At 47.0% G+C, this 19,285-nt stretch overlaps 1 pseudogene; it reads right to left on the minus strand.

The window, feature by feature from the left end:
- Positions 1-16,483: 16,483 nt before the first annotated feature.
- LOC113567092 lies at positions 16,484-19,264 on the minus strand (annotated as a pseudogene).
- Between the last annotated feature and the right edge of the window lie 21 nt (positions 19,265-19,285).

The raw sequence follows: 19,285 nt of genomic DNA on the forward strand, positions 1-19,285 counted from the left end.
ATCACAGACCTGTTATTGCTCAATCTCATTATTGCTAGACGCAATTTGTCCATTTAAGAAGCTAGTGTCCTTATAATGGGACAAACCAACAGGTTACGGCGTCCACTTATATAAACACATTCAAACACAATAAACATTTATTACTTGCCACCATGAATGAAGGCTATATAAGCTTCAACACCATAATCCTGAAGATAATCTATTTAATAGATTTGAGTCTCGTTCGTTATCGGAATTAACCAGACAAATCACTCCACGAACTAAGAACGGCCATGCACCACCACCCATAGATTCGAGAAAGAGCTATCAATCTGTCTTACACACTTATGTTCGGACCTGTAAGTTTTCCCGTGTTGAGTCAAATTAAGCCGCAAGGCTCCACTCCTGGTGGTGCCCTTCCGTCAATTCCTTTAAGTTCAGCTTTGCAACCATACTTCCCCCGGAGCCCAAAAGCTTTGGTTTCCCGGGAAGCGACTGAGAGAGCCATAAAATTAGCTACACCCAATTACTAGCTGGCATCGTTTATGGTTAGAACTAGGGCGGTATCTGATCGCCTTCGAACCTCTAACTTTCGTTCTTGATTAATGAAAACATCTTTGGCAAATGCTTTCGCTTAAGTTAGTCTTACGGACGGTCCAAGAATTTCACCTCTCGCGTCGTAATATAATGCCCCCAAACTGCTTCTATTAATCATTACCTCTTGATCTGAAAACCAATGAAAGCAGAACAGAGGTCTTATTTCATTATCCCATGCACAGAATATTCAGGCATTTGAAGCCTGCTTTAAGCACTCATAATTTGTTTCAAAGTAATTGTACCGGCCACAATAACACTCGATGAAGAGCACTAATGCAGGTTTTTAAATAGGAGGAATATATAAAAAAATACAAGTACTTAATTATATATAAGAACTCCACCGGTAATACGCTTACATACATAAGGTATAAGTAGTAACCACAATTGTAAGTTGTACTACCCGTATGAAGCACAACTTCAACTACGAACGCTTTAACCGCAACAACTTTAATATTACGCTATTGGAGCTGGAATTACCGCGGCTGCTGGCACCAGACTTGCCCTCCAATTGGTCCTTGTTACAGGATTTAAAGTGTACTCATTCCAATTACAGGGCCTCGGATATGAGTCCTGTATTGTTATTTTTTCGTCACTACCTCCCCGAGCTGGGAGTGGGTAATTTACGCGCTCCTGCTGCTTCCTTAGATGTGGTAGCCGTTTCTCAGGCTCCCTCTCCGGAATCGAACCCTGATTCCCCGTTACCCGTTGCAACCATGGTAGTCCTAGATACTACCATCAAAAGTTGATAGGGCAGACATTTGAAAGATCTGTCGTCGGTACAAGACCATACGATCTGCATTTTATCTAGAGTTCAACCAATGTAACGATCTTACGATCGCTTGGTTTTAGCCTAATAAAAGCACACGTCCCATAAGGTCCGTGTTTTAATTGCATGTATTAGCTCTAGAATTACCACAGTTATCCAAGTAACTGTTAACGATCTAAGGAACCATAACTGATATAATGAGCCTTTTGCGGTTTCACTTTTAATTCGTGTGTACTTAGACATGCATGGCTTAATCTTTGAGACAAGCATATAACTACTGGCAGGATCAACCAGAATAATGTTTTCGTTTCGTGCGCATACGCTCACATATGTAAATATTTGACAACTCAATAATACTTTTGAATAAAAAAAAAAAATAAATAAATATTTTTTATCAACAGTTTATGAGAATTTGTTAAACGATTGTGGCCATTTTTATATAGCATTCACATTCGCCATTTTTCTCTATATAAATATATATATTTTATTATATACATTTTTTTTTCGTTCAAAAGTATCTTTTTATTTGCACTTAATATATTATCACACGTATATAGGCTTAAACCAATATTAATTGTGTTTAAACTATGTATTTTGACAACAAATTTAAAATTATCCAATTTCGTATGCGTTTTTTGTGATATACATTAAATAAAACCAAACACATGAGTTCATGTGGAATGGAATTTATATATTTTGGCAATATTTGAATTTGCATATAAATCGCTTTGATTATATATGCTGGTACATTGTTGAAATGGCACTCATACAATATTTAATCATATAAGACCATTTCCAAAAATTCACGATAATAATTCGAAACAGAAATGATATATTATATATAGTAAATAGTATATATCTTGGTTAGTTTCACTATATTATCTTTATTAAGATCAATTTGAAAACAAATATCTCCTATTAAACACTACTTTGAGTATAATGACAACATATAATAATATTATATACAATACTGTACCAAATATTGTATACAATACCGATGGACATCAACTGTCCATCATGTATAGGTTTTCTGCCACGCTTTCCGCAAATCGGGTATTTTTACTTTAGAGTGCCTCTTAACAATAGTTTCTTTTCGTATTTTAATAAAAAATACAATACTATCACTTCAAAATTATTCATATATATTAAGAAATATATATATATTCATATAAAATACACAGACATTGCCGGCTAAGTATATTCCCCATATCATATGAAATAAATTAATAATTTTTCATTATAAAATTTTCATATGAAATATACCATGCACGAGACTACCACTCCCTATATAGGTTTTCTGCCACGCTTTCCGCAAATCGGGTATTTTTACTTGAGAGTGCCTCTTAACAATAGTTTCTTTTCGTATTTTAATAAAAAATACAATACTATCACTTCAAAATTATTCATATATATTAAGAAATATATATATTCATATAAAATACACAGACATTGCCGGCTAAGTATATTCCCCATATCATATGAAATAAATTAATAATTTTTCATTATAAAATTTTCATATGAAATATACCATGCACGAGACTACCACTCCCTATATAGGTTTTCTGCCACGCTTTCCGCAAATCGGGTATTTTTACTTGAGAGTGCCTCTTAACAATAGTTTCTTTTCGTATTTTAATAAAAAATACAATACTATCACTTCAAAATTATTCATATATACTAAGAAATATATATATATTCATATAAAATACACAGACATTGCCGGCTAAGTATATTCCCCATATCATATGAAATAAATTAATAATTTTTCATTATAAAATTTTCATATGAAATATACCATGCACGAGACTACCACTCCCTATATAGGTTTTCTGCCACGCTTTCCGCAAATCAGGTATTTTTACTTGAGAGTACCTTTTAAAAATAGTTTCTTTTCGTATTTTAATACAAAATATTATACTATCACTTCAAAATTATTCATATATATTAAGAAAAATATATATACGCATATAAAATAAACAGACATTGCCGACTTAGTATGTTCCCCATATCATATGAAATTAAATTAATTATTTTTCATTACATTCATCATTCATTTACATGAAAGATATCATATCAGCTGGTATCTTTGCTTTAATTTCACATATACACGTAATATATCTATTTATATTAAATAAATTTTTATATTTTCTATATTTATAATCGCATTATGATTATGCTATAATGTTATATTATATATGAGAAACATTCCCATATCCATATCCATATCCATATAAAACCTAATATTGATACTTTATAGCACACCTCGGCGTTATTTGTTATTTTTATTCATTATAACACAATTTCAAAAATATACATATATTTTTGTAAATATGTATATAAAATATATCATTATATTTTCTCTATTCAAAATCAAATCATACTCATGTTATAATTTTTAGGATATGGTGAATGTTTCCCCATATCCATAATATTGTCATTTTATATACAAAACTATTTAATTCTTGCATTTATATCACATATCATTGAATTCCAATATTAGAAATACTTCCAAGTTCCACATACGATCACTCCAAATATACATATATTTGTACATATGTATATAAAATATATCTTTATATTTTCTGTATTCATAATCAAATCATGCTCATGTTATAATATAACATATAATATTATCACATTTATATACCAAACTATTTAATTCTTGCATTCATATCACATATCATTAAATTCCAATATTAGAAATACTTCCAAGTTCCACATACGATCACTCCATGCTTTTTGCATTCATATTATTTCATATATACATTCACATTTGCACATATGCATATACACTATGTTTCGTGTGTTTACATAATACAATTTTTATAAGTATCATTTCATATGTAATTAAGTATAACAAACTTATAATATAACATTATATTCATATTCAAGCCAACGTAATTTATATAGGATAAATAATTTATCCATATTTATATAAAATATATTCTTTTTAATATATATATATATATATTACCATTTATAGGTATATATTCATATAAATATATAAAAATAATTTTCATATATAAAGAATAAATTTATATATATCGAATCATCAAGCAAAGGATAAGCTTCAGTGGATCGCAGTATGGCAGCTGCTCAACCACTTACAACACCTTGCCTGTTACAAAAGTCGTTTACAATTGATTCTAGGCTTTGTCATTGTATTAAATAATGTTTTTATATGCAACTAGCGCGGCATCAGGTGATCGATGATCCTCCCAATTTACTATGTTACAAATTACATTGGCATCACATCCATTGTCGTTTATAAAATAAATTATAAACTTTTAATGGTTTAGAAGCCATACAATGCAAATTGCCCCTTATTTATCATTGCAGTCCAGCACGGATACGACCTTAGAGGCGTTCAGGCATAATCCAACGGACGTAGCGTCATACCACTGTTCGCTCGAACAAGTATTGTGCCATTGGTCCGTACCTGCGGTTCCTCTCGTACTACGCAGGAATGCTGTCGCAACAACGTTTTGTCATTAGTAGGGTAAAACTAACCTGTCTCACGACGGTCTAAACCCAGCTCACGTTCCCTTGCATGGGTGAACAATCCAACGCTTGGTGAATTTTGCTTCACAATGATAGGAAGAGCCGACATCGAAGGATCAAAAAGCGACGTCGCTATGAACGCTTGGCCGCCACAAGCCAGTTATCCCTATGGTAACTTTTCTGACACCTCTTGTTAAAAACTCTTTAAACCAAAAGGATCGATAGGCCGAGCTTTTGCTGTCCCTGTGTGTACTGAACACCGAGATCAAGTCAGCATTTGCCCTTTTGCTCTATGTGTGGTTTCTGTCCGCACTGAGCTGGCCTTGGGACACCTCCGTTATTATTTGAGAGATGTACCGCCCCAGTCAAACTCCCTACCTGGCAATGTCCTTGAATTGGATCATACCTGAGTAATTGGAGTTATACCAAATTTTCAAATTGAAAATACATAAATGCATTTTCTCATTAAAGAATTTGTTTGCGATTATATAACAAACTCGTGATACTTTGATCAAGAAGCTTGCATCAAAACCCAATACCATAAGATATAATAAATATATCCGTATAATGGCTAGGAAATGATACACGTTCCATTTAATCAAGTAAGTAAGGAAACAATAAGAGTAGTGGTATTTCATTGTCGATACCAAACCGAAATCTAATATCTCCCACTTATGCTACACCTCTTATGTCTCCTTACACTGCCAGATTAGAGTCAAGCTCAAAAGGGTCTTCTTTCCCCGCTAATTATTCCAAGCCCGTTCCCTTGGCTGTGGTTTCGCTAGATAGTAGATAGGGACAGAATGAATGAATCTGATCTCTCAGCTTTATTTTACGTGGCGGTTCCTCAGGGAGGGATTTCAACCACGGCGTCTAATGTTTATTTGCAGCTTAGCCTCGATTAGTGCGATATATTTACATATATCACGCCATCACGCACCACCGCTACATACGCAGGAACCTGGTACAATGCGCCAGTTAGCGCCCCTAAAAAGAAGCTATAGCTATGTACATAGCGACTCTTCTGGTACCAATTGAAAGTATCCTGGTCGGGCATACAATCCCCCTTGGTGAGGGGCGAGGTGTATCTAACACGTCTTCCGATCTATGGGTCTCGGCACCCGGTTGAGAGCGCAACTCCACGAGGAGCCTAGCGGCTCTCCCCGCGTAACGTTTGGGTATCAACCACAGCCACCACGATACTCCCACTAGGGGGCCGACCTCAATGTGCAGCCTTGGAACTGCACAACCCGTGGTACCGATCTTAAGGACTCAGCTCGATCCTCCCTTTTAGCCCCGACCGGCCTGGATAGGGAATCCACCCAGCCCGTGCGCCGCTTGCGCATTCAGCAGCTGTTGTCGCCTGGAGAACGCCAGTCCGGCGAACCTGTCGAGAGTCCGCATTCTCTCCTGAGAAGCCGTCACATCGGAGAAGGTCCAGTCGCCATCCGTGTACTGCACTCCAAGTCCATCGAGGTCTCGCAAGTCTGTATAGAGGGGACAAGCACATAGGAAGTGCTGCCAATCCTCGCGTTCTGCGCCGCATAGACATGCTGGCGTGTCGCTAAGGCTTCTTCCATGCAGAAATGCATTGAGCGATCCGTGGCCCGTCAGCAGGAACCCAGCGCGCAGCGTGAAGCCAAACCTTCGTTCGCTGTAGACGAAGCCTGCGTTCGGGATGAAGCGGTGCGTCACCCGTCCTGGGGAGTCACCATCATCCCATCTGCGTTGCCACTCGCACAACAGGTCTTCGTCTAGTCGCGCCATCTTCTGCTTCCAGCTAAGATTTGCCAAATCTTCGCCGTACAGCCAATCGCTCTCCTCCAGCGGGTAGTCACGCTTTAGTTTGAAGCTGATTGCCAGGCGTCTGGCAACCAGATCAAACGGGGGGGCTCCAGCTAGTACTTGCAGCGCCATGGTGGACACTGTTCGGCATACCGGTAGGCATCCAATCAGGACGATCCTTTGGCACGCAAGCAGATGCCTCCTGGCAACCACTTGCGTCGTCGTCACGACAGACCAAACCGAGGCACCAAATAGTGCACAGGGCACCATGAGTCCGGCATATATTGTCCGCTTTGCGCGGGGACTGAGTCCCCAGTCGACCCGCAGTACGCGCGACAATGCCCCTACGACTCCGGTCAGCTTATCACGCAAGCCCGTGATGTGCGGGAGAAAACTCAACCGCTCGCCGACCGTGATGCCTAGGTACCGATACTTGCACTTATATGGCAGGTTTGCTCCAGCAAACCGTACCATTGGCGGCCGTCTAAGTATGCCTTTGAGCAGCATGATCGCCGTCTTGCTAGTTGAAACGGCAACGCCGACTTCAACTCCCCAAGCGCCTACGATGGACATTAACTCACCTCCTTTTTGTTCGAGCTCTGATCGGGCATTCCCTTCGATGAGGAGGAGCAAGTCGTCAGCATACGCGCTGAGCGCACCAAGGGGCTCTAAGCGCTGGAGCAACACGTCCATTAAGATGTTCCATATAAATGGACCACTTATGGACCCCTGCGGGCAACCTCTTGTCACCGGAACAGTGGCTACTCCATGCCTACTGACGATGCTCGCACTCCGGCCGGAGAAGAAACTTCGCCACAAGCTTGCTTCTCGGCATCCCAGCTCAAGGAGGCGGCGTAGTGCAGCATTCCACTCAACGTTGTCGAAGGCTCCCTTGAAATCCACGAAGACTCCGAGCACGTATTTCGACCGGCTGGCCGAAACAGTACTCACGACGTGTTTCCAAGCATCCTCCACACAACGTCCTTGGCGAAAGCCAAATTGCCATCTGCAGCCATCCGGAATGGTGTCCTTCAGACGATTCACCATGATGCCCTCAAGCACTTTGCCCAGCACTGGCAACAGACAGATACCCCGATATGAGGTAGGATCGGTCCGGTCCTTATCGGGTCCCTTCAGGAGTGGAACCACCCTGGGATGCTTCCATTCCGTTGGGAAATACCCTGTCTCCAGGCAGCGGGAATACATCGCTGTCATGTGCTGAGGGATGGCACGCCACAATGCCTTGCAAATGGCACCTGTGATGCCGTCCATGCCGGGAGAGCGTCTGCTCTTCAACCTGGCGACGCATGCATCAACCTCGAAAGCTTCGAGGGCCGGTGGAGCCTCGATCGGGATGGCAATGTGTGCATTCGTCTCCGCAACAGGAAAGAAGTTGCGAAGGAGCACACCCGCACAGTCGCGCCATGTTGCGACCAGCCTACCATCCGTTCGAAGGCATCCAATCTCCGTGCTCTTTTTGCGGCCTCGGCAAATCCTGTAGACGTGCCCCCATGGATCATCTCTGTTCTCTCCCACGAAGCGTCGCCAGTTGTCTTCCTTCGATCTCAGGATGAGCTTCTTGTACTGCGCTGAGGAGATCCTCAACGCGAGCACAAGTTCCTCTGCTGCGTCGGTCTCATGCCGACGAGCGTCCTGGAGCCTTCGCCTCAGTCTCCTGACCTCTCGGCGTTTGGAGTGTAGTTCGGCAGTCCACCAAACTACTTTTCTCGCGGCTCTCGGTGTGCTGCGTCCCAGCACTCTGTCGCACACACTGTGCACTACAGAGCGCAGTGCAGACACTTGGTTGTCCAACGGCGATTCGGCGATGTCTTCCGGTAATTCGGCAATCTCCCTTACCACTTCCTCCTCGAACAATCGCCAGCGCGCATTGGAAAGCTTCCATGACGGCACAGGAGCAATGGGCTCAACTGTGTCGTTCGGGTCAGTCGTCACCACAACATGGATCATGTTGTGATCGCTGGTGTCCCATTCCTTCACTTCCCAATCGTATGTGGCCCACATAGTCGCAGCTTGGTTGACGATTGTCACATCGATATCGCTTTGGCCTCTACGGTTATCGAATGTAAACACCCGACTGGCTTCATTGAGCACGCCGGCTCTCATCTCGGTTATCCACTCAGACAGCAGCTCACCCCGTGCATAGTTAGCTTGCCCCCGATTGTGTTCGGAGAGCTTGCTAAACCACGCTGGGGATACTGCGTTCGCGTCGAGCCCAAAGATGACAGGAGTGCGGCTGCCCAGCAGCAGCACCGCATCTAAGTACCTGAGGTACGGCGCCAAGTCGGTGTCGAATTGGCAGTACACGGAGCATAGGAAGATTGAGCCGAATCTTCCCGTAACTCTGACGCATACTCCAAAATCCGTGGTAAGGGTCTCCATTGGCATGCAGATGGCGTCCGGTTCGTCGACGATGATAGCAGCTTTTCCTCGGCGGTCCTGGAAAACTCGCATTCCAGAAGGAAGGCCGGTAATCCGCCCTGCTCCATCGACGTACGGCTCCTGGACCAGTGCGAACTGACGGCCAGAGCTGCGCATGATGGCTCCGAGTTCCATCACAGCCGCTCGGCCACGGCCACAATTAGCTTGGATGAAGCTAAACATTAATGTCTAGCTTGCACCCTCGCCAGTACCGCTCCGTAGATCGGGCACGCCACTGACAGCATGGAATGTGCTGCAGGGTACCCCTTGAAGCGGCAGTTGCGGCAGTCCACGGGGTTGGGACACCGTGCAACGTTGTGGCCGTTCTGTCCACACCGGTGGCACACGTTCTCCTTTAGGCGACATTGCGACACCTTGTGGTCGAAGCCTGCACATCTGTGGCAGGCGTATGTTCTGACCAAGGAGCGGCAGCGGCATCTAAACCACTTAATGTATACGCATTCGCGCAACGCCTCCTGTGCCTTTGCGTCGACCTCTAGCGTCACGTTGATCGTGGCGCCGTCGGTGACCGACCAGGGTTTACTGCCCAGGTGAACCGACTTTTTGAACTCCGCGGCAGTCATGGTCTCCTCCAGGTTCTTTGTGAAGAGCTCCTCCATGAACTCTTCCGGTGTTATGGACGTGTCCACGTCGTACACCACGACCTGAGGCTTGGTCTCCGGCCTCTTCTTGACCTCCAATCCCGCTTCGGTGAATTTGCTGCTGGCCACTACCTTCCTCAGTTCGCTCACTGAAGGGGTGCGAATAATCGCTCCTCCGCTCTTCAGCTCGCGAACCTCGTGGACGCGGACTCCAAGAGTCGGCACCACGGTCTTCTTAACACGCTCCACTAGCTCCTTGCTGGTCTCCTCCGGGTTTTTGCTCTTTATTAGAGCAGACCAGGTATCCCTAGGCTTAGGGATCGGTGCAGCGACGGCGCTCGGTGCGGGCAGGCCTGGGAAGGCTGTCGCATACGCAGCGGTTGTGACGGCAGTGGTGCCCGTGTGGGCAGCAGCAGCGGGTCTCGGTGGAGGCGGCATCCTTGCCCTCTCCTCCAGGCGCACTTTTTCCCCAGCCAGGGCCATGACCAACTCGTCGTACCGGTTGGTCGCGACGAGGATTTCCATTGAGGCCTCGGGCGGCATCAGCCCCTTAAGTACAGCCTTGCTCACCGCCATCCTTATCGCAGACATTTCTGCGATGATGGCCGAGTAGCCTGCCGCGACAATGTCAGTTGCCGGGCATGTGGCAGCGGTGGTGGCAGCGGTGGTGGCAGCGGTGGCGGCAGCGGTGGCGGCAGCGGTGGCGGCAGCGGCGGCAGAAGTACTGGCAGCGGTGGTGGCAGCGGCAGCGGCAGAGGTGGATGGAGCCTGCTCAAAGGGGAGCGACGTTGGCGGCGATCTCTCGGCTGGGATCGGCCGCTCTCCAGCTAGCCCAATCCCAAGCCCGATCTTTTTGGCTCCCTGTTTGGCGGCTGAGGACTTCGGCCGACCCCGCCTGCGGGCGGGAACGCTCGACGACGAGCTCGCCCCTACACTAGCCACGCTAGTGTCGCTGGCGTCGGCCTCCGTCTCTATTTCCATAGCCCGGCGGGTTGTGGCTACCTCTATTGGCGTGACTCAACTAATCGGCACTTCGTGGAGACTCGAACCAACGTCTCAGCGGAGACACGAACCGAACGCTTCGAACTCGAGCCAAAGCTTCGAACCAAAGCTTCGAACTCGAACGTGCTGTCGAACTATTCCGACTTGTTGTCGAACTATTCGCACTTGTTTACGAACTAGGGTTCCGCACGTGGTTGTTTTTAGCGTTTATTTTGCAAATATTAATTTGCAAATATCTGCTTTGTTCTTTCACCAAATTAACACCCGATTTCACTCACGAACAGCGCGTGATCTCGCGGCAATTTTGATGTATTTTCCACTTGGAAAAATCACTTTTTACTTTATTCGAACGACGGTATAGCGGACCGCTTGAAAAACACGTCTGCTTCGAATGGCAGTCAAAAAGCAACTCGGGTAGATAGGGACAGAATGAATCTGATCTCTCAGCTTTATTTTACGTGGCGGTTCCTCAGGGAGGGATTTCAACCACGGCGTCTAATGTTTATTTGCAGCTTAGCCTCGATTAGTGCGATATATTTACATATATCACGCCATCACGCACCACCGCTACATACGCAGGAACCTGGTACAATGCGCCAGTTAGCGCCCCTAAAAAGAAGCTATAGCTATGTACATAGCGACTCTTCTGGTACCAATTGAAAGTATCCTGGTCGGGCATACAATCCCCCTTGGTGAGGGGCGAGGTGTATCTAACACGTCTTCCGATCTATGGGTCTCGGCACCCGGTTGAGAGCGCAACTCCACGAGGAGCCTAGCGGCTCTCCCCGCGTAACGTTTGGGTATCAACCACAGCCACCACGATACTCCCACTAGGGGGCCGACCTCAATGCTGCAGCCTTGGAACTGCACAACCCGTGGTACCGATCTTAAGGACTCAGCTCGATCCTCCCTTTTAGCCCCGACCGGCCTGGATAGGGAATCCACCCAGCCCGTGCGCCGCTTGCGCATTCAGCAGCTGTTGTCGCCTGGAGAACGCCAGTCCGGCGAACCTGTCGAGAGTCCGCATTCTCTCCTGAGAAGCCGTCACATCGGAGAAGGTCCAGTCGCCATCCGTGTACTGCACTCCAAGTCCATCGAGGTCTCGCAAGTCTGTATAGAGTGGACAAGCACATAGGAAGTGCTGCCAATCCTCGCGTTCTGCGCCGCATAGACATGCTGGCGTGTCGCTAAGGCTTCTTCCATGCAGAAATGCATTGAGCGATCCGTGGCCCGTCAGCAGGAACCCAGCGCGCAGCGTGAAGCCAAACCTTCGTTCGCTGTAGACGAAGCCTGCGTTCGGGATGAAGCGGTGCGTCACCCGTCCTGGGGAGTCACCATCATCCCATCTGCGTTGCCACTCGCACAACAGGTCTTCGTCTAGTCGCGCCATCTTCTGCTTCCAGCTAAGATTTGCCAAATCTTCGCCGTACAGCCAATCGCTCTCCTCCAGCGGGTAGTCACGCTTTAGTTTGAAGCTGATTGCCAGGCGTCTGGCAACCAGATCAAACGGGGGGGCTCCAGCTAGTACTTGCAGCGCCATGGTGGACACTGTTCGGCATACCGGTAGGCATCCAATCAGGACGATCCTTTGGCACGCAAGCAGATGCCTCCTGGCAACCACTTGCGTCGTCGTCACGACAGACCAAATCGAGGCACCAAATAGTGCACAGGGCACCATGAGTCCGGCATATATTGTCCGCTTTGCGCGGGGACTGAGTCCCCAGTCGACCCGCAGTACGCGCGACAATGCCCCTACGACTCCGGTCAGCTTATCACGCAAGCCCGTGATGTGCGGGAGAAAACTCAACCGCTCGCCGACCGTGATGCCTAGGTACCGATACTTGCACTTATATGGCAGGTTTGCTCCAGCAAGCCGTACCACTGGCGGCCGTCTAAGTATGCCTTTGAGCAGCATGATCGCCGTCTTGCTAGTTGAAACGGCAACGCCGACTTCAACTCCCCAAGCGCCTACGATGGACATTAACTCACCTCCTTTTTGTTCGAGCTCTGATCGGGCATTCCCTTCGATGAGGAGGAGCAAGTCGTCAGCATACGCGCTGAGCGCACCAAGGGGCTCTAAGCGCTGGAGCAACACGTCCATTAAGATGTTCCATATAAATGGACCACTTATGGACCCCTGCGGGCAACCTCTTGTCACCGGAACAGTGGCTACTCCATGCCTACTGACGATGCTCGCACTCCGGCCGGAGAAGAAACTTCGCCACAAGCTTGCTTCTCGGCATCCCAGCTCAAGGAGGCGGCGTAGTGCAGCATTCCACTCAACGTTGTCGAAGGCTCCCTTGAAATCCACGAAGACTCCGAGCACGTATTTCGACCGGCTGGCCGAAACAGTACTCACGACGTGTTTCCAAGCATCCTCCACACAACGTCCTTGGCGAAAGCCAAATTGCCATCTGCAGCCATCCGGAATGGTGTCCTTCAGACGATTCACCATGATGCCCTCAAGCACTTTGCCCAGCACTGGCAACAGACAGATACCCCGATATGAGGTAGGATCGGTCCGGTCCTTATCGGGTCCCTTCAGGAGTGGAACCACCCTGGGATGCTTCCATTCCGTTGGGAAATACCCTGTCTCCAGGCAGCGGGAATACATCGCTGTCATGTGCTGAGGGATGGCACGCCACAATGCCTTGCAAATGGCACCTGTGATGCCGTCCATGCCGGGAGAGCGTCTGCTCTTCAACCTGGCGACGCATGCATCAACCTCGAAAGCTTCGAGGGCCGGTGGAGCCTCGATCGGGATGGCAATGTGTGCATTCGTCTCCGCAACAGGAAAGAAGTTGCGAAGGAGCACACCCGCACAGTCGCGCCATGTTGCGACCAGCCTACCATCCGTTCGAAGGCATCCAATCTCCGTGCTCTTTTTGCGGCCTCGGCAAATCCTGTAGACGTGCCCCCATGGATCATCTCTGTTCTCTCCCACGAAGCGTCGCCAGTTGTCTTCCTTCGATCTCAGGATGAGCTTCTTGTACTGCGCTGAGGAGATCCTCAACGCGAGCACAAGTTCCTCTGCTGCGTCGGTCTCATGCCGACGAGCGTCCTGGAGCCTTCGCCTCAGTCTCCTGACCTCTCGGCGTTTGGAGTGTAGTTCGGCAGTCCACCAAACTACTTTTCTCGCGGCTCTCGGTGTGCTGCGTCCCAGCACTCTGTCGCACACACTGTGCACTACAGAGCGCAGTGCAGACACTTGGTTGTCCAACGGCGATTCGGCGATGTCTTCCGGTAATTCGGCAATCTCCCTTACCACTTCCTCCTCGAACAATCGCCAGCGCGCATTGGAAAGCTTCCATGACGGCACAGGAGCAATGGGCTCAACTGTGTCGTTCGGGTCAGTCGTCACCACAACATGGATCATGTTGTGATCGCTGGTGTCCCATTCCTTCACTTCCCAATCGTATGTGGCCCACATAGTCGCAGCTTGGTTGACGATTGTCACATCGATATCGCTTTGGCCTCTACGGTTATCGAATGTAAACACCCGACTGGCTTCATTGAGCACGCCGGCTCTCATCTCGGTTATCCACTCAGACAGCAGCTCACCCCGTGCATAGTTAGCTTGCCCCCGATTGTGTTCGGAGAGCTTGCTAAACCACGCTGGGGATACTGCGTTCGCGTCGAGCCCAAAGATGACAGGAGTGCGGCTGCCCAGCAGCAGCACCGCATCTAAGTACCTGAGGTACGGCGCCAAGTCGGTGTCGAATTGGCAGTACACGGAGCATAGGAAGATTGAGCCGAATCTTCCCGTAACTCTGACGCATACTCCAAAATCCGTGGTAAGGGTCTCCATTGGCATGCAGATGGCGTCCGGTTCGTCGACGATGATAGCAGCTTTTCCTCGGCGGTCCTGGAAAACTCGCATTCCAGAAGGAAGGCCGGTAATCCGCCCTGCTCCATCGACGTACGGCTCCTGGACCAGTGCGAACTGACGGCCAGAGCTGCGCATGATGGCTCCGAGTTCCATCACAGCCGCTCGGCCACGGCCACAATTAGCTTGGATGAAGCTAAACATTAATGTCTAGCTTGCACCCTCGCCAGTACCGCTCCGTAGATCGGGCACGCCGCTGACAGCATGGAATGTGCTGCAGGGTACCCCTTGAAGCGGCAGTTGCGGCAGTCCACGGGGTTGGGACACCGTGCAACGTTGTGGCCGTTCTGTCCACACCGGTGGCACACGTTCTCCTTTAGGCGACATTGCGACACCTTGTGGTCGAAGCCTGCACATCTGTGGCAGGCGTATGTTCTGACCAAGGAGCGGCAGCGGCATCTAAACCACTTAATGTATACGCATTCGCGCAACGCCTCCTGTGCCTTTGCGTCGACCTCTAGCGTCACGTTGATCGTGGCGCCGTCGGTGACCGACCAGGGTTTACTGCCCAGGTGAACCGACTTTTTGAACTCCGCGGCAGTCATGGTCTCCTCCAGGTTCTTTGTGAAGAGCTCCTCCATGAACTCTTCCGGTGTTATGGACGTGTCCACGTCGTACACCACGACCTGAGGCTTGGTCTCCGGCCTCTTCTTGACCTCCAATCCCGCTTCGGTGAATTTGCTGCTGGCCACTACCTTCCTCAGTTCGCTCACTGAAGGGGTGCGAATAATCGCTCCTCCGCTCTTCAGCTCGCGAACCTCGTGGACGCGGACTCCAAGAGTCGGCACCACGGTCTTCTTAACACGCTCCACTAGCTCCTTGCTGGTCTCCTCCGGGTTTTTGCTCTTTATTAGAGCAGACCAGGTATCCCTAGGCTTAGGGATCGGTGCAGCGACGGCGCTCGGTGCGGGCAGGCCTGGGAAGGCTGTCGCATACGCAGCGGTTGTGACGGCAGTGGTGCCCGTGTGGGCAGCAGCAGCGGGTCTCGGTGGAGGCGGCATCCTTGCCCTCTCCTCCAGGCGCACTTTTTCCCCAGCCAGGGCCATGACCAACTCGTCGTACCGGTTGGTCGCGACGAGGATTTCCATTGAGGCCTCGGGCGGCATCAGCCCCTTAAGTACAGCCTTGCTCACCGCCATCCTTATCGCAGACATTTCTGCGATGATGGCCGAGTAGCCTGCCGCGACAATGTCAGTTGCCGGGCATGTGGCAGCGGTGGTGGCAGCGGTGGTGGCAGCGGTGGCGGCAGCGGTGGCGGCAGCGGTGGCGGCAGCGGCGGCAGAAGTACTGGCAGAAGTACTGGCAGCGGTGGTGGCAGCGGCAGCGGCAGAGGTGGATGGAGCCTGCTCAAAGGGGAGCGACGTTGGCGGCGATCTCTCGGCTGGGATCGGCCGCTCTCCAGCTAGCCCAATCCCAAGCCCGATCTTTTTGGCTCCCTGTTTGGCGGCTGAGGACTTCGGCCGACCCCGCCTGCGGGCGGGAACGCTCGACGACGAGCTCGCCCCTACACTAGCCACGCTAGTGTCGCTGGCGTCGGCCTCCGTCTCTATTTCCATAGCCCGGCGGGTTGTGGCTACCTCTATTGGCGTGACTCAACTAATCGGCACTTAGTGGAGACTCGAACCAACGTCTCAGCGGAGACACGAACCGAACGCTTCGAACTCGAGCCAAAGCTTCGAACCAAAGCTTCGAACTCGAACGTGCTGTCGAACTATTCCGACTTGTTGTCGAACTATTCGCACTTGTTTACGAACTAGGGTTCCGCACGTGGTTGTTTTTAGCGTTTATTTTGCAAATATTAATTTGCAAATATCTGCTTTGTTCTTTCACCAAATTAACACCCGATTTCACTCACGAACAGCGCGTGATCTCGCGGCAATTTTGATATATTTTCCACTTGGAAAAATCACTTTTTACTTAATTCGAACGACGGTATAGCGGACCGCTTGAAAAACACGTCTGCTTCGAATGGCAGTCAAAAAGCAACTGGTAGATAGGGACAGTAGGAATCTCGTTAATCCATTCATGCGCGTCACTAATTAGATGACGAGGCATTTGGCTACCTTAAGAGAGTCATAGTTACTCCCGCCGTTGACCCGCGCTTACTTGAATTTCTTCACTTTGACATTCAGAGCACTGGGCAGAAATCACATTGTGTCAACACCCGCTAGGGCCATCACAATGCTTTGTTTTAATTAGACAGTCGGATTCCCCAAGTCCGTGCCAGTTCTGAATTGATTGTTAATTGATAATCGTTATAATTAATAAGAACTAACTGGTTTAACCCAATTAGTATTCTTAAAAATTTTAGCAAGAAAGTTCCACAATTGGCTACGTAACTAAACTATCCGGGGAACAAGTAACTACCATAAATGATAGAAACTCTATTTACCCAGAACGAGCACATAAACCATGTTATTGTTTCCCAATCAAGCCCGACTATCTCAATCTTCAGAGCCAATCCTTATCCCGAAGTTACGGATCTAATTTGCCGACTTCCCTTACCTACATTATTCTATCGACTAGAGACTCTTCACCTTGGAGACCAGCTGCGGATATTGGTACGGCCTGTTGAGAAGTTTGCGTGTCCCCACCATAAATTTTCAAGGTCCGAGGAGAAAATATCGACACAACAGTATATGTCATGCTCTTCTAGCCCATCTACCATATCTCTCTGCGAAAGACTTCCATGGTAGTACGGCTATAAAACAGAAAAGAAAACTCTTCCGATATCTCTCGACGGCTTCTTTATGGTCGTTCCTGTTGCCAGGATGAGCACGAGGCCCATATTTAATAACAAACGGATACCTAACAGGTTACGGAATTGGAACCGTATTCCCTTTCGTTCAAAATTATTCAAGTATTTAAAAATCATAAAAGATTTGACAATATTACTCACTGATTTTTTACTTGAAAATTTTCGGCTTTCGCCTTGAACTTAGGACCGACTAACTCGTGATCAACCACTGTTCACACGAAACCCTTCTCCACTTCAGTCCTCCAAGGTCTCATTCGATTATTTGCTACTACCACCAAGATCTGTGCCAATGGCAGCTCCATGAAGGCTTACGCCAAACACTTCTACGCATACCATTGTACCTTCCTACTCACTAAAGTTTCAAAATTTATATCACAAGTAATATAAATCATCTACTTTAGCGGTAATGTATAGGTATACAACTTAAGCGCCATCCATTTTAAGGGCTAGTTGCTTCGGCAGGTGAGTTGTTACACACTCCTTAGCGGATTTCGACTTCCATGATCACCGTCCTGCTGTTTTAAGCAACCAACGCCTTTCATGGTTTCTGCATGAGTTGTTAATTTGGGCACCGTAACATTACGTTTGGTTCATCCCACAGCGCCAGTTCTGCTTACCAAAAGTGGCCCACTGGGCACATTATATCATAACCTTAAACTTCATATCAAGAAAGTTAAGGTTCTTACCCATTTAAAGTTTGAGAATAGGTTAAGATCGTTTCGACCCTAAGGCCTCTAATCATTCGCTTTACCAGATAAGATTATTTTATATAACATTAAAATGCACCAGCTATCCTGAGGGAAACTTCGGAAGGAACCAGCTACTAGATGGTTCGATTGGTCTTTCGCCCCTATACTCAATTCTGACAATCGATTTGCACGTCAGAACTGTTTCGGTCTTCCATCAGGGTTTCCCCTGACTTCAACCTGATCAAGTATAGTTCACCATCTTTCGGGTCACAGCATATATGCTCAAGGTACGTTCCAGTTAGAGGCATAAATAATATAAATATTATTATACATAACTATATAGAACGCCCCGGGATTGTGTTAATTATCTATAAATAGTTAAAAAACTAATCCCATTATTAGTCAAGTTAATTACGCTATTAGGTTTATCTCCCAATAACTTGCACATATGTTAGACTCCTTGGTCCGTGTTTCAAGACGGGTCCCGAAGGTATCCTGAATCTTTCGCATTGTTAATCATACAAATGCATATAATAAACACAAAAATCAATGATAATTATGCCATTATATAATTTCGAAAAATTAACGCACTGTATTAATTTTAATTTATCAACACTTTATCAAATTAATGACATTTATTCTATGTTAAAATGCAAGCATAATAATTTGAATAAACTATAAGTCATATTTTATGATAAATTTGTTATATGCTAATAGATTACAATGTCCTTATATGGAAAAAATGCACACTATTATTATAATATTGTTAAAATATTACAACTTTAATGATGAATTTTCCATAACGGATATTCAGGTTCATCGGGCTTAACCTCTAAGCAGTTTCACGTACTGTTTAACTCTCTATTCAGAGTTCTTTTCAACTTTCCCTCACGGTACTTGTTTACTATCGGTCTCATGGTTATATTTAGTTTTAGATGGAGTTTACCACCCACTTAGTGCTGCACTATCAAGCAACACGACTCTTTGGAAACATCATCTAGTAATCATTAACGTTATACGGGCCTGGCACCCTCTATGGGTAAATGGCCTCATTTAAGAAGGACTTAAATCGTTAATTTCTCATACTAGAATATTGACGCTCCATACACTGCATCTCACGTTTGCCATATAGACAAAGTGACTTAGTGCTGAACTGATTTCTTTTCGCTCGCCGCTACTAAGAAAATCCTGGTTAGTTTCTTTTCCTCCCCTAATTAATATGCTTAAATTCAGGGGGTAGTCCCATATGAGTTGAGGTTGTATATACGTATATTAAAATTT

Source organism: Drosophila persimilis, unplaced genomic scaffold (assembly GCF_003286085.1).
Source record: "Drosophila persimilis strain 14011-0111.01,24,50 unplaced genomic scaffold, DperRS2 tig00001687-arrow-arrow-pilon, whole genome shotgun sequence".
Taxonomy (NCBI): Eukaryota; Metazoa; Arthropoda; class Insecta; order Diptera; family Drosophilidae; genus Drosophila; species Drosophila persimilis.